At 49.7% G+C, this 23811-nt stretch overlaps 12 non-coding genes across 12 annotated transcripts; all 12 read right to left on the reverse strand.

The window, feature by feature from the left end:
- Window positions 1-223: 223 nt before the first annotated feature.
- On the reverse strand, window positions 224-307 carry Trnal-uaa (transfer RNA leucine (anticodon UAA)). Its single transcript has one exon. It is a non-coding gene; the product is annotated as a tRNA-Leu (tRNA).
- Window positions 308-2109: 1802 nt separating this feature from the next.
- Trnal-uaa (transfer RNA leucine (anticodon UAA)) lies at window positions 2110-2193 on the reverse strand. Its single transcript has one exon. It is a non-coding gene; the product is annotated as a tRNA-Leu (tRNA).
- Window positions 2194-3995: 1802 nt separating this feature from the next.
- Trnal-uaa (transfer RNA leucine (anticodon UAA)) lies at window positions 3996-4079 on the reverse strand. Its single transcript has one exon. It is a non-coding gene; the product is annotated as a tRNA-Leu (tRNA).
- Window positions 4080-5881: 1802 nt separating this feature from the next.
- On the reverse strand, window positions 5882-5965 carry Trnal-uaa (transfer RNA leucine (anticodon UAA)). Its single transcript has one exon. It is a non-coding gene; the product is annotated as a tRNA-Leu (tRNA).
- A 1802-nt stretch (window positions 5966-7767) lies between these two features.
- On the reverse strand, window positions 7768-7851 carry Trnal-uaa (transfer RNA leucine (anticodon UAA)). Its single transcript has one exon. It is a non-coding gene; the product is annotated as a tRNA-Leu (tRNA).
- A 1802-nt stretch (window positions 7852-9653) lies between these two features.
- On the reverse strand, window positions 9654-9737 carry Trnal-uaa (transfer RNA leucine (anticodon UAA)). Its single transcript has one exon. It is a non-coding gene; the product is annotated as a tRNA-Leu (tRNA).
- Window positions 9738-11539: 1802 nt separating this feature from the next.
- Trnal-uaa (transfer RNA leucine (anticodon UAA)) lies at window positions 11540-11623 on the reverse strand. Its single transcript has one exon. It is a non-coding gene; the product is annotated as a tRNA-Leu (tRNA).
- Window positions 11624-13425: 1802 nt separating this feature from the next.
- Trnal-uaa (transfer RNA leucine (anticodon UAA)) lies at window positions 13426-13509 on the reverse strand. The gene has a single exon. It is a non-coding gene; the product is annotated as a tRNA-Leu (tRNA).
- A 3688-nt stretch (window positions 13510-17197) lies between these two features.
- Trnal-uaa (transfer RNA leucine (anticodon UAA)) lies at window positions 17198-17281 on the reverse strand. The gene has a single exon. It is a non-coding gene; the product is annotated as a tRNA-Leu (tRNA).
- A 1802-nt stretch (window positions 17282-19083) lies between these two features.
- Window positions 19084-19167, reverse strand: Trnal-uaa (transfer RNA leucine (anticodon UAA)). The gene has a single exon. It is a non-coding gene; the product is annotated as a tRNA-Leu (tRNA).
- A 1802-nt stretch (window positions 19168-20969) lies between these two features.
- On the reverse strand, window positions 20970-21053 carry Trnal-uaa (transfer RNA leucine (anticodon UAA)). The gene has a single exon. It is a non-coding gene; the product is annotated as a tRNA-Leu (tRNA).
- Window positions 21054-22855: 1802 nt separating this feature from the next.
- On the reverse strand, window positions 22856-22939 carry Trnal-uaa (transfer RNA leucine (anticodon UAA)). The gene has a single exon. It is a non-coding gene; the product is annotated as a tRNA-Leu (tRNA).
- Window positions 22940-23811: the final 872 nt, after the last annotated feature.

The raw sequence follows: 23811 nt of genomic DNA on the forward strand, positions 1-23811 counted from the left end.
CCACAACACAACGACAACGGAAACGTCCGTGAGAAGAGCTAAAACTCGCCACAGGAAAAGTATGTTCCGCTATTTCTTTTCGACCGCTCGGGCTACCGGACGAGCGACGCCTACACTGCTGTCACTGTCGTCTCTAGTAAAATCTGCATGGCGTGTTTCTGCGTAATTTACTTGTTCTATAAGATCAAGGGAGTATGTTAGTTTCAGAATGTTCAAAATGGATAGTCAGATGTGGGGTTCGAACCCTCGCTCCCTTACGGGAACCAGAGCTTAAATCTGGCGCCTTAGACCGCTCGGCCAATCTGACGTGCGAGGCATTCGCTCCAGTGACTTCCATCTCTAGCAATATCTCAAGAACCTAGCTGCGAAATCTGTTTCTTTTTTCGGTAGGATGTAATTATGTCAGGTTTAGAATATTTAAGACACAATGTCAGACGTGGCGAAGGAAACGAACCCTCCATTTCGGGAACTAATGTGGCGCGTTGGACCGCTTTCTTCCGTCGTTTCCAGTTTGAACTGTAACTAGCAAAACTGTATTTAGTAATAGTAACATTTTCACATTGATGCAAAGAAAACTAGATATTAAAGAACGGCAAATAAGGCCGTTTCCTAGCAACAGCCACGCTCTGCATTACGCACTCGTGGGAAGCCAATGAAATACTTCCTGTGAGGCTCAAGCTGTCGACCTTCACTTTACAATACTTAGGCACTACCCGGTGGTACCGACCCATACATACTGAAACGCCTTTGGATCGTCAGTGGGTACTTCATATTAGAAATTTCATGTTCGCCCTGATGTGCATTAAAGGGCAGATTCTTCAGTGAAAGTTCGTTTTGCGCTCAGTTACAGTATATCGCCCTAGCAGCACCAGGAAAACGGGTTCAGCTGTGCTCGCCTTCCACTCGGCGTTGAGCGCCTACAGCGAGATTGCCTTCGGCCTCTGGCGCCAGGAGGGAAGGCGACACATCACGGCGCAAGCAGCGCGTAGCAGAAGGCGGTGGTGGTGTGTCGGTGAGCATGGTTGCTTCCCAAGTAACTGATCTGGGTTTGAAACCCGGACACCGCACGGAAGTTGTCTCCTTTACTCAGGAGAATGTTTTCAACGCTCGCGAACTGTCGTGTTACGAATGGTTTTCCTTCGCCCCTCGTCCCGCTCCGCGTAGGCTAGTGTGGATTGCGATTCACAGCATCGTGTGTCCCGTCCCCATGTGTCGACTTGTCTCGACTTTGCTCGGCTGACGCGAAAGCTGACGCTTGCAAATGGGCGTATATGTAGAGGACAGGCGCTAGAATCGACTGGGAGAGACCAACTCGACAAACACACAACGGACCCTTTCATTTGACTGTGGCCGCAGGTTCGCGAATTTGGGTACCGAGAGGCAAGAGACGGGTCAGCGTGCTGGACCGTATCATTACCGCGCAGCAACACCGAAAACTAAGGGAAAAGGCAAAATTCAAGAATCCAACAGCACGCAGACATCCTAGTTAGTCACCGAGCCGTGTACTAAGCACGCAAAAATGCTGCTTAACTTCGGTGTTCGGACGAGAACCCGTGTCGTCAGCGTGGCACAGAAGTCGGCGAGAACGTTTCCAGACGTGTGGACATCTTAGTCCTTGTACAGATCACTTGTGATTTGCCTGGCAGTCTCTCGCGCTGCCTTTTAGGGAAGCAATATGGAATAGCCCTTGGTGGGACCTAATCCACAGCCTTCCCGTTATTAGCATGACACACTAACTTAGTGAGCTTACTGCCCACGCAATACGGCCGCTTCAGAACTCCAGTACCTGAGCCACCGTTTCATCTATCTTTATTAAGGCCCTACGATTCATTTAAACACGTATGTGTTGCTGTTGAGGTTTTCTCGCTGTCGCTTGGAACCTAGAGCCACAACACAACGACAACGGAAACGTCCGTGAGAAGAGCTAAAACTCGCCACAGGAAAAGTATGTTCCGCTATTTCTTTTCGACCGCTCGGGCTACCGGACGAGCGACGCCTACACTGCTGTCACTGTCGTCTCTAGTAAAATCTGCATGGCGTGTTTCTGCGTAATTTACTTGTTCTATAAGATCAAGGGAGTATGTTAGTTTCAGAATGTTCAAAATGGATAGTCAGATGTGGGGTTCGAACCCTCGCTCCCTTACGGGAACCAGAGCTTAAATCTGGCGCCTTAGACCGCTCGGCCAATCTGACGTGCGAGGCATTCGCTCCAGTGACTTCCATCTCTAGCAATATCTCAAGAACCTAGCTGCGAAATCTGTTTCTTTTTTCGGTAGGATGTAATTATGTCAGGTTTAGAATATTTAAGACACAATGTCAGACGTGGCGAAGGAAACGAACCCTCCATTTCGGGAACTAATGTGGCGCGTTGGACCGCTTTCTTCCGTCGTTTCCAGTTTGAACTGTAACTAGCAAAACTGTATTTAGTAATAGTAACATTTTCACATTGATGCAAAGAAAACTAGATATTAAAGAACGGCAAATAAGGCCGTTTCCTAGCAACAGCCACGCTCTGCATTACGCACTCGTGGGAAGCCAATGAAATACTTCCTGTGAGGCTCAAGCTGTCGACCTTCACTTTACAATACTTAGGCACTACCCGGTGGTACCGACCCATACATACTGAAACGCCTTTGGATCGTCAGTGGGTACTTCATATTAGAAATTTCATGTTCGCCCTGATGTGCATTAAAGGGCAGATTCTTCAGTGAAAGTTCGTTTTGCGCTCAGTTACAGTATATCGCCCTAGCAGCACCAGGAAAACGGGTTCAGCTGTGCTCGCCTTCCACTCGGCGTTGAGCGCCTACAGCGAGATTGCCTTCGGCCTCTGGCGCCAGGAGGGAAGGCGACACATCACGGCGCAAGCAGCGCGTAGCAGAAGGCGGTGGTGGTGTGTCGGTGAGCATGGTTGCTTCCCAAGTAACTGATCTGGGTTTGAAACCCGGACACCGCACGGAAGTTGTCTCCTTTACTCAGGAGAATGTTTTCAACGCTCGCGAACTGTCGTGTTACGAATGGTTTTCCTTCGCCCCTCGTCCCGCTCCGCGTAGGCTAGTGTGGATTGCGATTCACAGCATCGTGTGTCCCGTCCCCATGTGTCGACTTGTCTCGACTTTGCTCGGCTGACGCGAAAGCTGACGCTTGCAAATGGGCGTATATGTAGAGGACAGGCGCTAGAATCGACTGGGAGAGACCAACTCGACAAACACACAACGGACCCTTTCATTTGACTGTGGCCGCAGGTTCGCGAATTTGGGTACCGAGAGGCAAGAGACGGGTCAGCGTGCTGGACCGTATCATTACCGCGCAGCAACACCGAAAACTAAGGGAAAAGGCAAAATTCAAGAATCCAACAGCACGCAGACATCCTAGTTAGTCACCGAGCCGTGTACTAAGCACGCAAAAATGCTGCTTAACTTCGGTGTTCGGACGAGAACCCGTGTCGTCAGCGTGGCACAGAAGTCGGCGAGAACGTTTCCAGACGTGTGGACATCTTAGTCCTTGTACAGATCACTTGTGATTTGCCTGGCAGTCTCTCGCGCTGCCTTTTAGGGAAGCAATATGGAATAGCCCTTGGTGGGACCTAATCCACAGCCTTCCCGTTATTAGCATGACACACTAACTTAGTGAGCTTACTGCCCACGCAATACGGCCGCTTCAGAACTCCAGTACCTGAGCCACCGTTTCATCTATCTTTATTAAGGCCCTACGATTCATTTAAACACGTATGTGTTGCTGTTGAGGTTTTCTCGCTGTCGCTTGGAACCTAGAGCCACAACACAACGACAACGGAAACGTCCGTGAGAAGAGCTAAAACTCGCCACAGGAAAAGTATGTTCCGCTATTTCTTTTCGACCGCTCGGGCTACCGGACGAGCGACGCCTACACTGCTGTCACTGTCGTCTCTAGTAAAATCTGCATGGCGTGTTTCTGCGTAATTTACTTGTTCTATAAGATCAAGGGAGTATGTTAGTTTCAGAATGTTCAAAATGGATAGTCAGATGTGGGGTTCGAACCCTCGCTCCCTTACGGGAACCAGAGCTTAAATCTGGCGCCTTAGACCGCTCGGCCAATCTGACGTGCGAGGCATTCGCTCCAGTGACTTCCATCTCTAGCAATATCTCAAGAACCTAGCTGCGAAATCTGTTTCTTTTTTCGGTAGGATGTAATTATGTCAGGTTTAGAATATTTAAGACACAATGTCAGACGTGGCGAAGGAAACGAACCCTCCATTTCGGGAACTAATGTGGCGCGTTGGACCGCTTTCTTCCGTCGTTTCCAGTTTGAACTGTAACTAGCAAAACTGTATTTAGTAATAGTAACATTTTCACATTGATGCAAAGAAAACTAGATATTAAAGAACGGCAAATAAGGCCGTTTCCTAGCAACAGCCACGCTCTGCATTACGCACTCGTGGGAAGCCAATGAAATACTTCCTGTGAGGCTCAAGCTGTCGACCTTCACTTTACAATACTTAGGCACTACCCGGTGGTACCGACCCATACATACTGAAACGCCTTTGGATCGTCAGTGGGTACTTCATATTAGAAATTTCATGTTCGCCCTGATGTGCATTAAAGGGCAGATTCTTCAGTGAAAGTTCGTTTTGCGCTCAGTTACAGTATATCGCCCTAGCAGCACCAGGAAAACGGGTTCAGCTGTGCTCGCCTTCCACTCGGCGTTGAGCGCCTACAGCGAGATTGCCTTCGGCCTCTGGCGCCAGGAGGGAAGGCGACACATCACGGCGCAAGCAGCGCGTAGCAGAAGGCGGTGGTGGTGTGTCGGTGAGCATGGTTGCTTCCCAAGTAACTGATCTGGGTTTGAAACCCGGACACCGCACGGAAGTTGTCTCCTTTACTCAGGAGAATGTTTTCAACGCTCGCGAACTGTCGTGTTACGAATGGTTTTCCTTCGCCCCTCGTCCCGCTCCGCGTAGGCTAGTGTGGATTGCGATTCACAGCATCGTGTGTCCCGTCCCCATGTGTCGACTTGTCTCGACTTTGCTCGGCTGACGCGAAAGCTGACGCTTGCAAATGGGCGTATATGTAGAGGACAGGCGCTAGAATCGACTGGGAGAGACCAACTCGACAAACACACAACGGACCCTTTCATTTGACTGTGGCCGCAGGTTCGCGAATTTGGGTACCGAGAGGCAAGAGACGGGTCAGCGTGCTGGACCGTATCATTACCGCGCAGCAACACCGAAAACTAAGGGAAAAGGCAAAATTCAAGAATCCAACAGCACGCAGACATCCTAGTTAGTCACCGAGCCGTGTACTAAGCACGCAAAAATGCTGCTTAACTTCGGTGTTCGGACGAGAACCCGTGTCGTCAGCGTGGCACAGAAGTCGGCGAGAACGTTTCCAGACGTGTGGACATCTTAGTCCTTGTACAGATCACTTGTGATTTGCCTGGCAGTCTCTCGCGCTGCCTTTTAGGGAAGCAATATGGAATAGCCCTTGGTGGGACCTAATCCACAGCCTTCCCGTTATTAGCATGACACACTAACTTAGTGAGCTTACTGCCCACGCAATACGGCCGCTTCAGAACTCCAGTACCTGAGCCACCGTTTCATCTATCTTTATTAAGGCCCTACGATTCATTTAAACACGTATGTGTTGCTGTTGAGGTTTTCTCGCTGTCGCTTGGAACCTAGAGCCACAACACAACGACAACGGAAACGTCCGTGAGAAGAGCTAAAACTCGCCACAGGAAAAGTATGTTCCGCTATTTCTTTTCGACCGCTCGGGCTACCGGACGAGCGACGCCTGCACTGCTGTCACTGTCGTCTCTAGTAAAATCTGCATGGCGTGTTTCTGCGTAATTTACTTGTTCTATAAGATCAAGGGAGTATGTTAGTTTCAGAATGTTCAAAATGGATAGTCAGATGTGGGGTTCGAACCCTCGCTCCCTTACGGGAACCAGAGCTTAAATCTGGCGCCTTAGACCGCTCGGCCAATCTGACGTGCGAGGCATTTGCTCCAGTGACTTCCATCTCTAGCAATATCTCAAGAACCTAGCTGCGAAATCTGTTTCTTTTTTCGGTAGGATGTAATTATGTCAGGTTTAGAATATTTAAGACACAATGTCAGACGTGGCGAAGGAAACGAACCCTCCATTTCGGGAACTAATGTGGCGCGTTGGACCGCTTTCTTCCGTCGTTTCCAGTTTGAACTGTAACTAGCAAAACTGTATTTAGTAATAGTAACATTTTCACATTGATGCAAAGAAAACTAGATATTAAAGAACGGCAAATAAGGCCGTTTCCTAGCAACAGCCACGCTCTGCATTACGCACTCGTGGGAAGCCAATGAAATACTTCCTGTGAGGCTCAAGCTGTCGACCTTCACTTTACAATACTTAGGCACTACCCGGTGGTACCGACCCATACATACTGAAACGCCTTTGGATCGTCAGTGGGTACTTCATATTAGAAATTTCATGTTCGCCCTGATGTGCATTAAAGGGCAGATTCTTCAGTGAAAGTTCGTTCTGCGCTCAGTTACAGTATATCGCCCTAGCAGCACCAGGAAAACGGGTTCAGCTGTGCTCGCCTTCCACTCGGCGTTGAGCGCCTACAGCGAGATTGCCTTCGGCCTCTGGCGCCAGGAGGGAAGGCGACACATCACGGCGCAAGCAGCGCGTAGCAGAAGGCGGTGGTGGTGTGTCGGTGAGCATGGTTGCTTCCCAAGTAACTGATCTGGGTTTGAAACCCGGACACCGCACGGAAGTTGTCTCCTTTACTCAGGAGAATGTTTTCAACGCTCGCGAACTGTCGTGTTACGAATGGTTTTCCTTCGCCCCTCGTCCCGCTCCGCGTAGGCTAGTGTGGATTGCGATTCACAGCATCGTGTGTCCCGTCCCCATGTGTCGACTTGTCTCGACTTTGCTCGGCTGACGCGAAAGCTGACGCTTGCAAATGGGCGTATATGTAGAGGACAGGCGCTAGAATCGACTGGGAGAGACCAACTCGACAAACACACAACGGACCCTTTCATTTGACTGTGGCCGCAGGTTCGCGAATTTGGGTACCGAGAGGCAAGAGACGGGTCAGCGTGCTGGACCGTATCATTACCGCGCAGCAACACCGAAAACTAAGGGAAAAGGCAAAATTCAAGAATCCAACAGCACGCAGACATCCTAGTTAGTCACCGAGCCGTGTACTAAGCACGCAAAAATGCTGCTTAACTTCGGTGTTCGGACGAGAACCCGTGTCGTCAGCGTGGCACAGAAGTCGGCGAGAACGTTTCCAGACGTGTGGACATCTTAGTCCTTGTACAGATCACTTGTGATTTGCCTGGCAGTCTCTCGCGCTGCCTTTTAGGGAAGCAATATGGAATAGCCCTTGGTGGGACCTAATCCACAGCCTTCCCGTTATTAGCATGACACACTAACTTAGTGAGCTTACTGCCCACGCAATACGGCCGCTTCAGAACTCCAGTACCTGAGCCACCGTTTCATCTATCTTTATTAAGGCCCTACGATTAATTTAAACACGTATGTGTGGCTGTTGAGGTTTTCTCGCTGTCGCTTGGAACCTAGAGCCACAACACAACGACAACGGAAACGTCCGTGAGAAGAGCTAAAACTCGCCACAGGAAAAGTATGTTCCGCTATTTCTTTTCGACCGCTCGGGCTACCGGACGAGCGACGCCTGCACTGCTGTCACTGTCGTCTCTAGTAAAATCTGCATGGCGTGTTTCTGCGTAATTTACTTGTTCTATAAGATCAAGGGAGTATGTTAGTTTCAGAATGTTCAAAATGGATAGTCAGATGTGGGGTTCGAACCCTCGCTCCCTTACGGGAACCAGAGCTTAAATCTGGCGCCTTAGACCCCTCGGCCAATCTGACGTGCGAGGCATTCGCTCCAGTGACTTCCATCTCTAGCAATATCTCAAGAACCTAGCTGCGAAATCTGTTTCTTTTTTCGGTAGGATGTAATTATGTCAGGTTTAGAATATTTAAGACACAATGTCAGACGTGGCGAAGGAAACGAACCCTCCATTTCGGGAACTAATGTGGCGCGTTGGACCGCTTTCTTCCGTCGTTTCCAGTTTGAACTGTAACTAGCAAAACTGTATTTAGTAATAGTAACATTTTCACATTGATGCAAAGAAAACTAGATATTAAAGAACGGCAAATAAGGCCGTTTCCTAGCAACAGCCACGCTCTGCATTACGCACTCGTGGGAAGCCAATGAAATACTTCCTGTGAGGCTCAAGCTGTCGACCTTCACTTTACAATACTTAGGCACTACCCGGTGGTACCGACCCATACATACTGAAACGCCTTTGGATCGTCAGTGGGTACTTCATATTAGAAATTTCATGTTCGCCCTGATGTGCATTAAAGGGCAGATTCTTCAGTGAAAGTTCGTTCTGCGCTCAGTTACAGTATATCGCCCTAGCAGCACCAGGAAAACGGGTTCAGCTGTGCTCGCCTTCCACTCGGCGTTGAGCGCCTACAGCGAGATTGCCTTCGGCCTCTGGCGCCAGGAGGGAAGGCGACACATCACGGCGCAAGCAGCGCGTAGCAGAAGGCGGTGGTGGTGTGTCGGTGAGCATGGTTGCTTCCCAAGTAACTGATCTGGGTTTGAAACCCGGACACCGCACGGAAGTTGTCTCCTTTACTCAGGAGAATGTTTTCAACGCTCGCGAACTGTCGTGTTACGAATGGTTTTCCTTCGCCCCTCGTCCCGCTCCGCGTAGGCTAGTGTGGATTGCGATTCACAGCATCGTGTGTCCCGTCCCCATGTGTCGACTTGTCTCGACTTTGACCGGCTGACGCGAAAGCTGACGCTTGCAAATGGGCGTATATGTAGAGGACAGGCGCTAGAATCGACTGGGAGAGACCAACTCGACAAACACACAACGGACCCTTTCATTTGACTGTGGCCGCAGGTTCGCGAATTTGGGTACCGAGAGGCAAGAGACGGGTCAGCGTGCTGGACCGTATCATTACCGCGCAGCAACACCGAAAACTAAGGGAAAAGGCAAAATTCAAGAATCCAACAGCACGCAGACATCCTAGTTAGTCACCGAGCCGTGTACTAAGCACGCAAAAATGCTGCTTAACTTCGGTGTTCGGACGAGAACCCGTGTCGTCAGCGTGGCACAGAAGTCGGCGAGAACGTTTCCAGACGTGTGGACATCTTAGTCCTTGTACAGATCACTTGTGATTTGCCTGGCAGTCTCTCGCGCTATCTTTTAGGGAAGCAATATGGAATAGCCCTTGGTGGGACCTAATCCACAGCCTTCCCGTTATTAGCATGACACACTAACTTAGTGAGCTTACTGCCCACGCAATACGGCCGCTTCAGAACTCCAGTACCTGAGCCACCGTTTCATCTATCTTTATTAAGGCCCTACGATTCATTTAAACACGTATGTGTTGCTGTTGAGGTTTTCTCGCTGTCGCTTGGAACCTAGAGCCACAACACAACGACAACGGAAACGTCCGTGAGAAGAGCTAAAACTCGCCACAGGAAAAGTATGTTCCGCTATTTCTTTTCGACCGCTCGGGCTACCGGACGAGCGACGCCTGCACTGCTGTCACTGTCGTCTCTAGTAAAATCTGCATGGCGTGTTTCTGCGTAATTTACTTGTTCTATAAGATCAAGGGAGTATGTTAGTTTCAGAATGTTCAAAATGGATAGTCAGATGTGGGGTTCGAACCCTCGCTCCCTTACGGGAACCAGAGCTTAAATCTGGCGCCTTAGACCGCTCGGCCAATCTGACGTGCGAGGCATTCGCTCCAGTGACTTCCATCTCTAGCAATATCTCAAGAACCTAGCTGCGAAATCTGTTTCTTTTTTCGGTAGGATGTAATTATGTCAGGTTTAGAATATTTAAGACACAATGTCAGACGTGGCGAAGGAAACGAACCCTCCATTTCGGGAACTAATGTGGCGCGTTGGACCGCTTTCTTCCGTCGTTTCCAGTTTGAACTGTAACTAGCAAAACTGTATTTAGTAATAGTAACATTTTCACATTGATGCAAAGAAAACTAGATATTAAAGAACGGCAAATAAGGCCGTTTCCTAGCAACAGCCACGCTCTGCATTACGCACTCGTGGGAAGCCAATGAAATACTTCCTGTGAGGCTCAAGCTGTCGACCTTCACTTTACAATACTTAGGCACTACCCGGTGGTACCGACCCATACATACTGAAACGCCTTTGGATCGTCAGTGGGTACTTCATATTAGAAATTTCATGTTCGCCCTGATGTGCATTAAAGGGCAGATTCTTCAGTGAAAGTTCGTTCTGCGCTCAGTTACAGTATATCGCCCTAGCAGCACCAGGAAAACGGGTTCAGCTGTGCTCGCCTTCCACTCGGCGTTGAGCGCCTACAGCGAGATTGCCTTCGGCCTCTGGCGCCAGGAGGGAAGGCGACACATCACGGCGCAAGCAGCGCGTAGCAGAAGGCGGTGGTGGTGTGTCGGTGAGCATGGTTGCTTCCCAAGTAACTGATCTGGGTTTGAAACCCGGACACCGCACGGAAGTTGTCTCCTTTACTCAGGAGAATGTTTTCAACGCTCGCGAACTGTCGTGTTACGAATGGTTTTCCTTCGCCCCTCGTCCCGCTCCGCGTAGGCTAGTGTGGATTGCGATTCACAGCATCGTGTGTCCCGTCCCCATGTGTCGACTTGTCTCGACTTTGCTCGGCTGACGCGAAAGCTGACGCTTGCAAATGGGCGTATATGTAGAGGACAGGCGCTAGAATCGACTGGGAGAGACCAACTCGACAAACACACAACGGACCCTTTCATTTGACTGTGGCCGCAGGTTCGCGAATTTGGGTACCGAGAGGCAAGAGACGGGTCAGCGTGCTGGACCGTATCATTACCGCGCAGCAACACCGAAAACTAAGGGAAAAGGCAAAATTCAAGAATCCAACAGCACGCAGACATCCTAGTTAGTCACCGAGCCGTGTACTAAGCACGCAAAAATGCTGCTTAACTTCGGTGTTCGGACGAGAACCCGTGTCGTCAGCGTGGCACAGAAGTCGGCGAGAACGTTTCCAGACGTGTGGACATCTTAGTCCTTGTACAGATCACTTGAGATTTGCCTGGCAGTCTCTCGCGCTGCCTTTTAGGGAAGCAATATGGAATAGCCCTTGGTGGGACCTAATCCACAGCCTTCCCGTTATTAGCATGACACACTAACTTAGTGAGCTTACTGCCCACGCAATACGGCCGCTTCAGAACTCCAGTACCTGAGCCACCGTTTCATCTATCTTTATTAAGGCCCTACGATTCATTTAAACACGTATGTGTTGCTGTTGAGGTTTTCTCGCTGTCGCTTGGAACCTAGAGCCACAACACAACGACAACGGAAACGTCCGTGAGAAGAGCTAAAACTCGCCACAGGAAAAGTATGTTCCGCTATTTCTTTTCGACCGCTCGGGCTACCGGACGAGCGACGCCTACACTGCTGTCACTGTCGTCTCTAGTAAAATCTGCATGGCGTGTTTCTGCGTAATTTACTTGTTCTATAAGATCAAGGGAGTATGTTAGTTTCAGAATGTTCAAAATGGATAGTCAGATGTGGGGTTCGAACCCTCGCTCCCTTACGGGAACCAGAGCTTAAATCTGGCGCCTTAGACCGCTCGGCCAATCTGACGTGCGAGGCATTCGCTCCAGTGACTTCCATCTCTAGCAATATCTCAAGAACCTAGCTGCGAAATCTGTTTCTTTTTTCGGTAGGATGTAATTATGTCAGGTTTAGAATATTTAAGACACAATGTCAGACGTGGCGAAGGAAACGAACCCTCCATTTCGGGAACTAATGTGGCGCGTTGGACCGCTTTCTTCCGTCGTTTCCAGTTTGAACTGTAACTAGCAAAACTGTATTTAGTAATAGTAACATTTTCACATTGATGCAAAGAAAACTAGATATTAAAGAACGGCAAATAAGGCCGTTTCCTAGCAACAGCCACGCTCTGCATTACGCACTCGTGGGAAGCCAATGAAATACTTCCTGTGAGGCTCAAGCTGTCGACCTTCACTTTACAATACTTAGGCACTACCCGGTGGTACCGACCCATACATACTGAAACGCCTTTGGATCGTCAGTGGGTACTTCATATTAGAAATTTCATGTTCGCCCTGATGTGCATTAAAGGGCAGATTCTTCAGTGAAAGTTCGTTCTGCGCTCAGTTACAGTATATCGCCCTAGCAGCACCAGGAAAACGGGTTCAGCTGTGCTCGCCTTCCACTCGGCGTTGAGCGCCTACAGCGAGATTGCCTTCGGCCTCTGGCGCCAGGAGGGAAGGCGACACATCACGGCGCAAGCAGCGCGTAGCAGAAGGCGGTGGTGGTGTGTCGGTGAGCATGGTTGCTTCCCAAGTAACTGATCTGGGTTTGAAACCCGGACACCGCACGGAAGTTGTCTCCTTTACTCAGGAGAATGTTTTCAACGCTCGCGAACTGTCGTGTTACGAATGGTTTTCCTTCGCCCCTCGTCCCGCTCCGCGTAGGCTAGTGTGGATTGCGATTCACAGCATCGTGTGTCCCGTCCCCATGTGTCGACTTGTCTCGACTTTGCTCGGCTGACGCGAAAGCTGACGCTTGCAAATGGGCGTATATGTAGAGGACAGGCGCTAGAATCGACTGGGAGAGACCAACTCGACAAACACACAACGGACCCTTTCATTTGACTGTGGCCGCAGGTTCGCGAATTTGGGTACCGAGAGGCAAGAGACGGGTCAGCGTGCTGGACCGTATCATTACCGCGCAGCAACACCGAAAACTAAGGGAAAAGGCAAAATTCAAGAATCCAACAGCACGCAGACATCCTAGTTAGTCACCGAGCCGTGTACTAAGCACGCAAAAATGCTGCTTAACTTCGGTGTTCGGACGAGAACCCGTGTCGTCAGCGTGGCAGAGAAGTCGGCGAGAACGTTTCCAGACGTGTGGACATCTTAGTCCTTGTACAGATCACTTGAGATTTGCCTGGCAGTCTCTCGCGCTGCCTTTTAGGGAAGCAATATGGAATAGCCCTTGGTGGGACCTAATCCACAGCCTTCCCGTTATTAGCATGACACACTAACTTAGTGAGCTTACTGCCCACGCAATACGGCCGCTTCAGAACTCCAGTACCTGAGCCACCGTTTCATCTATCTTTATTAAGGCCCTACGATTCATTTAAACACGTATGTGTTGCTGTTGAGGTTTTCTCGCTGTCGCTTGGAACCTAGAGCCACAACACAACGACAACGGAAACGTCCGTGAGAAGAGCTAAAACTCGCCACAGGAAAAGTATGTTCCGCTATTTCTTTTCGACCGCTCGGGCTACCGGACGAGCGACGCCTACACTGCTGTCACTGTCGTCTCTAGTAAAATCTGCATGGCGTGTTTCTGCGTAATTTACTTGTTCTATAAGATCAAGGGAGTATGTTAGTTTCAGAATGTTCAAAATGGATAGTCAGATGTGGGGTTCGAACCCTCGCTCCCTTACGGGAACCAGAGCTTAAATCTGGCGCCTTAGACCGCTCGGCCAATCTGACGTGCGAGGCATTCGCTCCAGTGACTTCCATCTCTAGCAATATCTCAAGAACCTAGCTGCGAAATCTGTTTCTTTTTTCGGTAGGATGTAATTATGTCAGGTTTAGAATATTTAAGACACAATGTCAGACGTGGCGAAGGAAACGAACCCTCCATTTCGGGAACTAATGTGGCGCGTTGGACCGCTTTCTTCCGTCGTTTCCAGTTTGAACTGTAACTAGCAAAACTGTATTTAGTAATAGTAACATTTTCACATTGATGCAAAGAAAACTAGATATTAAAGAACGGCAAATAAGGCCGTTTCCTAGCAACAGCCACGCTCTGCATTACGCACTCGTGGGAAGCCAATGAAATACTTCCTGTGAGGCTCAAGCTGTCGACCTTCACTTTACAATACTTAGGCACTACCCGGTGGTACCGACCCATACATACTGAAACGCCTTTGGATCGTCAGTGGGTACTTCATATTAGAAATTTCATGTTCGCCCTGATGTGCATTAAAGGGCAGATTCTTCAGTGAAAGTTCGTTCTGCGCTCAGTTACAGTATATCGCCCTAGCAGCACCAGGAAAACGGGTTCAGCTGTGCTCGCCTTCCACTCGGCGTTGAGCGCCTACAGCGAGATTGCCTTCGGCCTCTGGCGCCAGGAGGGAAGGCGACACATCACGGCGCAAGCAGCGCGTAGCAGAAGGCGGTGGTGGTGTGTCGGTGAGCATGGTTGCTTCCCAAGTAACTGATCTGGGTTTGAAACCCGGACACCGCACGGAAGTTGTCTCCTTTACTCAGGAGAATGTTTTCAACGCTCGCGAACTGTCGTGTTACGAATGGTTTTCCTTCGCCCCTCGTCCCGCTCCGCGTAGGCTAGTGTGGATTGCGATTCACAGCATCGTGTGTCCCGTCCCCATGTGTCGACTTGTCTCGACTTTGCTCGGCTGACGCGAAAGCTGACGCTTGCAAATGGGCGTATATGTAGAGGACAGGCGCTAGAATCGACTGGGAGAGACCAACTCGACAAACACACAACGGACCCTTTCATTTGACTGTGGCCGCAGGTTCGCGAATTTGGGTACCGAGAGGCAAGAGACGGGTCAGCGTGCTGGACCGTATCATTACCGCGCAGCAACACCGAAAACTAAGGGAAAAGGCAAAATTCAAGAATCCAACAGCACGCAGACATCCTAGTTAGTCACCGAGCCGTGTACTAAGCACGCAAAAATGCTGCTTAACTTCGGTGTTCGGACGAGAACCCGTGTCGTCAGCGTGGCAGAGAAGTCGGCGAGAACGTTTCCAGACGTGTGGACATCTTAGTCCTTGTACAGATCACTTGAGATTTGCCTGGCAGTCTCTCGCGCTGCCTTTTAGGGAAGCAATATGGAATAGCCCTTGGTGGGACCTAATCCACAGCCTTCCCGTTATTAGCATGACACACTAACTTAGTGAGCTTACTGCCCACGCAATACGGCCGCTTCAGAACTCCAGTACCTGAGCCACCGTTTCATCTATCTTTATTAAGGCCCTACGATTCATTTAAACACGTATGTGTTGCTGTTGAGGTTTTCTCGCTGTCGCTTGGAACCTAGAGCCACAACACAACGACAACGGAAACGTCCGTGAGAAGAGCTAAAACTCGCCACAGGAAAAGTATGTTCCGCTATTTCTTTTCGACCGCTCGGGCTACCGGACGAGCGACGCCTACACTGCTGTCACTGTCGTCTCTAGTAAAATCTGCATGGCGTGTTTCTGCGTAATTTACTTGTTCTATAAGATCAAGGGAGTATGTTAGTTTCAGAATGTTCAAAATGGATAGTCAGATGTGGGGTTCGAACCCTCGCTCCCTTACGGTAACCAGAGCTTAAATCTGGCGCCTTAGACCGCGCGGCCAATCTGACGTGCGAGGCATTCGCTCCAGTGACTTCCATCTCTAGCAATATCTCAAGAACCTAGCTGCGAAATCTGTTTCTTTTTTCGGTAGGATGTAATTATGTCAGGTTTAGAATATTTAAGACACAATGTCAGACGTGGCGAAGGAAACGAACCCTCCATTTCGGGAACTAATGTGGCGCGTTGGACCGCTTTCTTCCGTCGTTTCCAGTTTGAACTGTAACTAGCAAAACTGTATTTAGTAATAGTAACATTTTCACATTGATGCAAAGAAAACTAGATATTAAAGAACGGCAAATAAGGCCGTTTCCTAGCAACAGCCACGCTCTGCATTACGCACTCGTGGGAAGCCAATGAAATACTTCCTGTGAGGCTCAAGCTGTCGACCTTCACTTTACAATACTTAGGCACTACCCGGTGGTACCGACCCATACATACTGAAACGCCTTTGGATCGTCAGTGGGTACTTCATATTAGAAATTTCATGTTCGCCCTGATGTGCATTAAAGGGCAGATTCTTCAGTGAAAGTTCGTTCTGCGCTCAGTTACAGTATATCGCCCTAGCAGCACCAGGAAAACGGGTTCAGCTGTGCTCGCCTTCCACTCGGCGTTGAGCGCCTACAGCGAGATTGCCTTCGGCCTCTGGCGCCAGGAGGGAAGGCGACACATCACGGCGCAAGCAGCGCGTAGCAGAAGGCGGTGGTGGTGTGTCGGTGAGCATGGTTGCTTCCCAAGTAACTGATCTGGGTTTGAAACCCGGACACCGCACGGAAGTTGTCTCCTTTACTCAGGAGAATGTTTTCAACGCTCGCGAACTGTCGTGTTACGAATGGTTTTCCTTCGCCCCTCGTCCCGCTCCGCGTAGGCTAGTGTGGATTGCGATTCACAGCATCGTGTGTCCCGTCCCCATGTGTCGACTTGTCTCGACTTTGCTCGGCTGACGCGAAAGCTGACGCTTGCAAATGGGCGTATATGTAGAGGACAGGCGCTAGAATCGACTGGGAGAGACCAACTCGACAAACACACAACGGACCCTTTCATTTGACTGTGGCCGCAGGTTCGCGAATTTGGGTACCGAGAGGCAAGAGACGGGTCAGCGTGCTGGACCGTATCATTACCGCGCAGCAACACCGAAAACTAAGGGAAAAGGCAAAATTCAAGAATCCAACAGCACGCAGACATCCTAGTTAGTCACCGAGCCGTGTACTAAGCACGCAAAAATGCTGCTTAACTTCGGTGTTCGGACGAGAACCCGTGTCGTCAGCGTGGCACAGAAGTCGGCGAGAACGTTTCCAGACGTGTGGACATCTTAGTCCTTGTACAGATCACTTGAGATTTGCCTGGCAGTCTCTCGCGCTGCCTTTTAGGGAAGCAATATGGAATAGCCCTTGGTGGGACCTAATCCACAGCCTTCCCGTTATTAGCATGACACACTAACTTAGTGAGCTTACTGCCCACGCAATACGGCCGCTTCAGAACTCCAGTACCTGAGCCACCGTTTCATCTATCTTTATTAAGGCCCTACGATTCATTTAAACACGTATGTGTTGCTGTGGAGGTTTTCTCGCTGTCGCTTGGAACCTAGAGCCACAACACAACGACAACGGAAACGTCCGTGAGAAGAGCTAAAACTCGCCACAGGAAAAGTATGTTCCGCTATTTCTTTTCGACCGCTCGGGCTACCGGACGAGCGACGCCTACACTGCTGTCACTGTCGTCTCTAGTAAAATCTGCATGGCGTGTTTCTGCGTAATTTACTTGTTCTATAAGATCAAGGGAGTATGTTAGTTTCAGAATGTTCAAAATGGATAGTCAGATGTGGGGTTCGAACCCTCGCTCCCTTACGGGAACCAGAGCTTAAATCTGGCGCCTTAGACCGCTCGGCCAATCTGACGTGCGAGGCATTCGCTCCAGTGACTTCCATCTCTAGCAATATCTCAAGAACCTAGCTGCGAAATCTGTTTCTTTTTTCGGTAGGATGTAATTATGTCAGGTTTAGAATATTTAAGACACAATGTCAGACGTGGCGAAGGAAACGAACCCTCCATTTCGGGAACTAATGTGGCGCGTTGGACCGCTTTCTTCCGTCGTTTCCAGTTTGAACTGTAACTAGCAAAACTGTATTTAGTAATAGTAACATTTTCACATTGATGCAAAGAAAACTAGATATTAAAGAACGGCAAATAAGGCCGTTTCCTAGCAACAGCCACGCTCTGCATTACGCACTCGTGGGAAGCCAATGAAATACTTCCTGTGAGGCTCAAGCTGTCGACCTTCACTTTACAATACTTAGGCACTACCCGGTGGTACCGACCCATACATACTGAAACGCCTTTGGATCGTCAGTGGGTACTTCATATTAGAAATTTCATGTTCGCCCTGATGTGCATTAAAGGGCAGATTCTTCAGTGAAAGTTCGTTCTGCGCTCAGTTACAGTATATCGCCCTAGCAGCACCAGGAAAACGGGTTCAGCTGTGCTCGCCTTCCACTCGGCGTTGAGCGCCTACAGCGAGATTGCCTTCGGCCTCTGGCGCCAGGAGGGAAGGCGACACATCACGGCGCAAGCAGCGCGTAGCAGAAGGCGGTGGTGGTGTGTCGGTGAGCATGGTTGCTTCCCAAGTAACTGATCTGGGTTTGAAACCCGGACACCGCACGGAAGTTGTCTCCTTTACTCAGGAGAATGTTTTCAACGCTCGCGAACTGTCGTGTTACGAATGGTTTTCCTTCGCCCCTCGTCCCGCTCCGCGTAGGCTAGTGTGGATTGCGATTCACAGCATCGTGTGTCCCGTCCCCATGTGTCGACTTGTCTCGACTTTGCTCGGCTGACGCGAAAGCTGACGCTTGCAAATGGGCGTATATGTAGAGGACAGGCGCTAGAATCGACTGGGAGAGACCAACTCGACAAACACACAACGGACCCTTTCATTTGACTGTGGCCGCAGGTTCGCGAATTTGGGTACCGAGAGGCAAGAGACGGGTCAGCGTGCTGGACCGTATCATTACCGCGCAGCAACACCGAAAACTAAGGGAAAAGGCAAAATTCAAGAATCCAACAGCACGCAGACATCCTAGTTAGTCACCGAGCCGTGTACTAAGCACGCAAAAATGCTGCTTAACTTCGGTGTTCGGACGAGAACCCGTGTCGTCAGCGTGGCACAGAAGTCGGCGAGAACGTTTCCAGACGTGTGGACATCTTAGTCCTTGTACAGATCACTTGAGATTTGCCTGGCAGTCTCTCGCGCTGCCTTTTAGGGAAGCAATATGGAATAGCCCTTGGTGGGACCTAATCCACAGCCTTCCCGTTATTAGCATGACACACTAACTTAGTGAGCTTACTGCCCACGCAATACGGCCGCTTCAGAACTCCAGTACCTGAGCCACCGTTTCATCTATCTTTATTAAGGCCCTACGATTCATTTAAACACGTATGTGTTGCTGTTGAGGTTTTCTCGCTGTCGCTTGGAACCTAGAGCCACAACACAACGACAACGGAAACGTCCGTGAGAAGAGCTAAAACTCGCCACAGGAAAAGTATGTTCCGCTATTTCTTTTCGACCGCTCGGGCTACCGGACGAGCGACGCCTACACTGCTGTCACTGTCGTCTCTAGTAAAATCTGCATGGCGTGTTTCTGCGTAATTTACTTGTTCTATAAGATCAAGGGAGTATGTTAGTTTCAGAATGTTCAAAATGGATAGTCAGATGTGGGGTTCGAACCCTCGCTCCCTTACGGTAACCAGAGCTTAAATCTGGCGCCTTAGACCGCTCGGCCAATCTGACGTGCGAGGCATTCGCTCCAGTGACTTCCATCTCTAGCAATATCTCAAGAACCTAGCTGCGAAATCTGTTTCTTTTTTCGGTAGGATGTAATTATGTCAGGTTTAGAATATTTAAGACACAATGTCAGACGTGGCGAAGGAAACGAACCCTCCATTTCGGGAACTAATGTGGCGCGTTGGACCGCTTTCTTCCGTCGTTTCCAGTTTGAACTGTAACTAGCAAAACTGTATTTAGTAATAGTAACATTTTCACATTGATGCAAAGAAAACTAGATATTAAAGAACGGCAAATAAGGCCGTTTCCTAGCAACAGCCACGCTCTGCATTACGCACTCGTGGGAAGCCAATGAAATACTTCCTGTGAGGCTCAAGCTGTCGACCTTCACTTTACAATACTTAGGCACTACCCGGTGGTACCGACCCATACATACTGAAACGCCTTTGGATCGTCAGTGGGTACTTCATATTAGAAATTTCATGTTCGCCCTGATGTGCATTAAAGGGCAGATTCTTCAGTGAAAGTTCGTTCTGCGCTCAGTTACAGTATATCGCCCTAGCAGCACCAGGAAAACGGGTTCAGCTGTGCTCGCCTTCCACTCGGCGTTGAGCGCCTACAGCGAGATTGCCTTCGGCCTCTGGCGCCAGGAGGGAAGGCGACACATCACGGCGCAAGCAGCGCGTAGCAGAAGGCGGTGGTGGTGTGTCGGTGAGCATGGTTGCTTCCCAAGTAACTGATCTGGGTTTGAAACCCGGACACCGCACGGAAGTTGTCTCCTTTACTCAGGAGAATGTTTTCAACGCTCGCGAACTGTCGTGTTACGAATGGTTTTCCTTCGCCCCTCGTCCCGCTCCGCGTAGGCTAGTGTGGATTGCGATTCACAGCATCGTGTGTCCCGTCCCCATGTGTCGACTTGTCTCGACTTTGCTCGGCTGACGCGAAAGCTGACGCTTGCAAATGGGCGTATATGTAGAGGACAGGCGCTAGAATCGACTGGGAGAGACCAACTCGACAAACACACAACGGACCCTTTCATTTGACTGTGGCCGCAGGTTCGCGAATTTGGGTACCGAGAGGCAAGAGACGGGTCAGCGTGCTGGACCGTATCATTACCGCGCAGCAACACCGAAAACTAAGGGAAAAGGCAAAATTCAAGAATCCAACAGCACGCAGACATCCTAGTTAGTCACCGAGCCGTGTACTAAGCACGCAAAAATGCTGCTTAACTTCGGTGTTCGGACGAGAACCCGTGTCGTCAGCGTGGCACAGAAGTCGGCGAGAACGTTTCCAGACGTGTGGACATCTTAGTCCTTGTACAGATCACTTGAGATTTGCCTGGCAGTCTCTCGCGCTGCCTTTTAGGGAAGCAATATGGAATAGCCCTTGGTGGGACCTAATCCACAGCCTTCCCGTTATTAGCATGACACACTAACTTAGTGAGCTTACTGCCCACGCAATACGGCCGCTTCAGAACTCCAGTACCTGAGCCACCGTTTCATCTATCTTTATTAAGGCCCTACGATTCATTTAAACACGTATGTGTTGCTGTGGAGGTTTTCTCGCTGTCGCTTGGAACCTAGAGCCACAACACAACGACAACGGAAACGTCCGTGAGAAGAGCTAAAACTCGCCACAGGAAAAGTATGTTCCGCTATTTCTTTTCGACCGCTCGGGCTACCGGACGAGCGACGCCTACACTGCTGTCACTGTCGTCTCTAGTAAAATCTGCATGGCGTGTTTCTGCGTAATTTACTTGTTCTATAAGATCAAGGGAGTATGTTAGTTTCAGAATGTTCAAAATGGATAGTCAGATGTGGGGTTCGAACCCTCGCTCCCTTACGGGAACCAGAGCTTAAATCTGGCGCCTTAGACCGCTCGGCCAATCTGACGTGCGAGGCATTCGCTCCAGTGACTTCCATCTCTAGCAATATCTCAAGAACCTAGCTGCGAAATCTGTTTCTTTTTTCGGTAGGATGTAATTATGTCAGGTTTAGAATATTTAAGACACAATGTCAGACGTGGCGAAGGAAACGAACCCTCCATTTCGGGAACTAATGTGGCGCGTTGGACCGCTTTCTTCCGTCGTTTCCAGTTTGAACTGTAACTAGCAAAACTGTATTTAGTAATAGTAACATTTTCACATTGATGCAAAGAAAACTAGATATTAAAGAACGGCAAATAAGGCCGTTTCCTAGCAACAGCCACGCTCTGCATTACGCACTCGTGGGAAGCCAATGAAATACTTCCTGTGAGGCTCAAGCTGTCGACCTTCACTTTACAATACTTAGGCACTACCCGGTGGTACCGACCCATACATACTGAAACGCCTTTGGATCGTCAGTGGGTACTTCATATTAGAAATTTCATGTTCGCCCTGATGTGCATTAAAGGGCAGATTCTTCAGTGAAAGTTCGTTCTGCGCTCAGTTACAGTATATCGCCCTAGCAGCACCAGGAAAACGGGTTCAGCTGTGCTCGCCTTCCACTCGGCGTTGAGCGCCTACAGCGAGATTGCCTTCGGCCTCTGGCGCCAGGAGGGAAGGCGACACATCACGGCGCAAGCAGCGCGTAGCAGAAGGCGGTGGTGGTGTGTCGGTGAGCATGGTTGCTTCCCAAGTAACTGATCTGGGTTTGAAACCCGGACACCGCACGGAAGTTGTCTCCTTTACTCAGGAGAATGTTTTCAACGCTCGCGAACTGTCGTGTTACGAATGGTTTTCCTTCGCCCCTCGTCCCGCTCCGCGTAGGCTAGTGTGGATTGCGATTCACAGCATCGTGTGTCCCGTCCCCATGTGTCGACTTGTCTCGACTTTGCTCGGCTGACGCGAAAGCTGACGCTTGCAAATGGGCGTATATGTAGAGGACAGGCGCTAGAATCGACTGGGAGAGACCAACTCGACAAACACACAACGGACCCTTTCATTTGACTGTGGCCGCAGGTTCGCGAATTTGGGTACCGAGAGGCAAGAGACGGGTCAGCGTGCTGGACCGTATCATTACCGCGCAGCAACACCGAAAACTAAGGGAAAAGGCAAAATTCAAGAATCCAACAGCACGCAGACATCCTAGTTAGTCACCGAGCCGTGTACTAAGCACGCAAAAATGCTGCTTAACTTCGGTGTTCGGACGAGAACCCGTGTCGTCAGCGTGGCACAGAAGTCGGCGAGAACGTTTCCAGACGTGTGGACATCTTAGTCCTTGTACAGATCACTTGAGATTTGCCTGGCAGTCTCTCGCGCTGCCTTTTAGGGAAGCAATATGGAATAGCCCTTGGTGGGACCTAATCCACAGCCTTCCCGTTATTAGCATGACACACTAACTTAGTGAGCTTACTGCCCACGCAATACGGCCGCTTCAGAACTCCAGTACCTGAGCCACCGTTTCATCTATCTTTATTAAGGCCCTACGATTCATTTAAACACGTATGTGTTGCTGTGGAGGTTTTCTCGCTGTCGCTTGGAACCTAGAGCCACAACACAACGACAACGGAAACGTCCGTGAGAAGAGCTAAAACTCGCCACAGGAAAAGTATGTTCCGCTATTTCTTTTCGACCGCTCGGGCTACCGGACGAGCGACGCCTACACTGCTGTCACTGTCGTCTCTAGTAAAATCTGCATGGCGTGTTTCTGCGTAATTTACTTGTTCTATAAGATCAAGGGAGTATGTTAGTTTCAGAATGTTCAAAATGGATAGTCAGATGTGGGGTTCGAACCCTCGCTCCCTTACGGGAACCAGAGCTTAAATCTGGCGCCTTAGACCGCTCGGCCAATCTGACGTGCGAGGCATTCGCTCCAGTGACTTCCATCTCTAGCAATATCTCAAGAACCTAGCTGCGAAATCTGTTTCTTTTTTCGGTAGGATGTAATTATGTCAGGTTTAGAATATTTAAGACACAATGTCAGACGTGGCGAAGGAAACGAACCCTCCATTTCGGGAACTAATGTGGCGCGTTGGACCGCTTTCTTCCGTCGTTTCCAGTTTGAACTGTAACTAGCAAAACTGTATTTAGTAATAGTAACATTTTCACATTGATGCAAAGAAAACTAGATATTAAAGAACGGCAAATAAGGCCGTTTCCTAGCAACAGCCACGCTCTGCATTACGCACTCGTGGGAAGCCAATGAAATACTTCCTGTGAGGCTCAAGCTGTCGACCTTCACTTTACAATACTTAGGCACTACCCGGTGGTACCGACCCATACATACTGAAACGCCTTTGGATCGTCAGTGGGTACTTCATATTAGAAATTTCATGTTCGCCCTGATGTGCATTAAAGGGCAGATTCTTCAGTGAAAGTTCGTTCTGCGCTCAGTTACAGTATATCGCCCTAGCAGCACCAGGAAAACGGGTTCAGCTGTGCTCGCCTTCCACTCGGCGTTGAGCGCCTACAGCGAGATTGCCTTCGGCCTCTGGCGCCAGGAGGGAAGGCGACACATCACGGCGCAAGCAGCGCGTAGCAGAAGGCGGTGGTGGTGTGTCGGTGAGCATGGTTGCTTCCCAAGTAACTGATCTGGGTTTGAAACCCGGACACCGCACGGAAGTTGTCTCCTTTACTCAGGAGAATGTTTTCAACGCTCGCGAACTGTCGTGTTACGAATGGTTTTCCTTCGCCCCTCGTCCCGCTCCGCGTAGGCTAGTGTGGATTGC

This window comes from Schistocerca cancellata, unplaced genomic scaffold, assembly GCF_023864275.1.
Source record: "Schistocerca cancellata isolate TAMUIC-IGC-003103 unplaced genomic scaffold, iqSchCanc2.1 HiC_scaffold_355, whole genome shotgun sequence".
In the NCBI taxonomy this organism is placed as follows: Eukaryota; Metazoa; Arthropoda; class Insecta; order Orthoptera; family Acrididae; genus Schistocerca; species Schistocerca cancellata.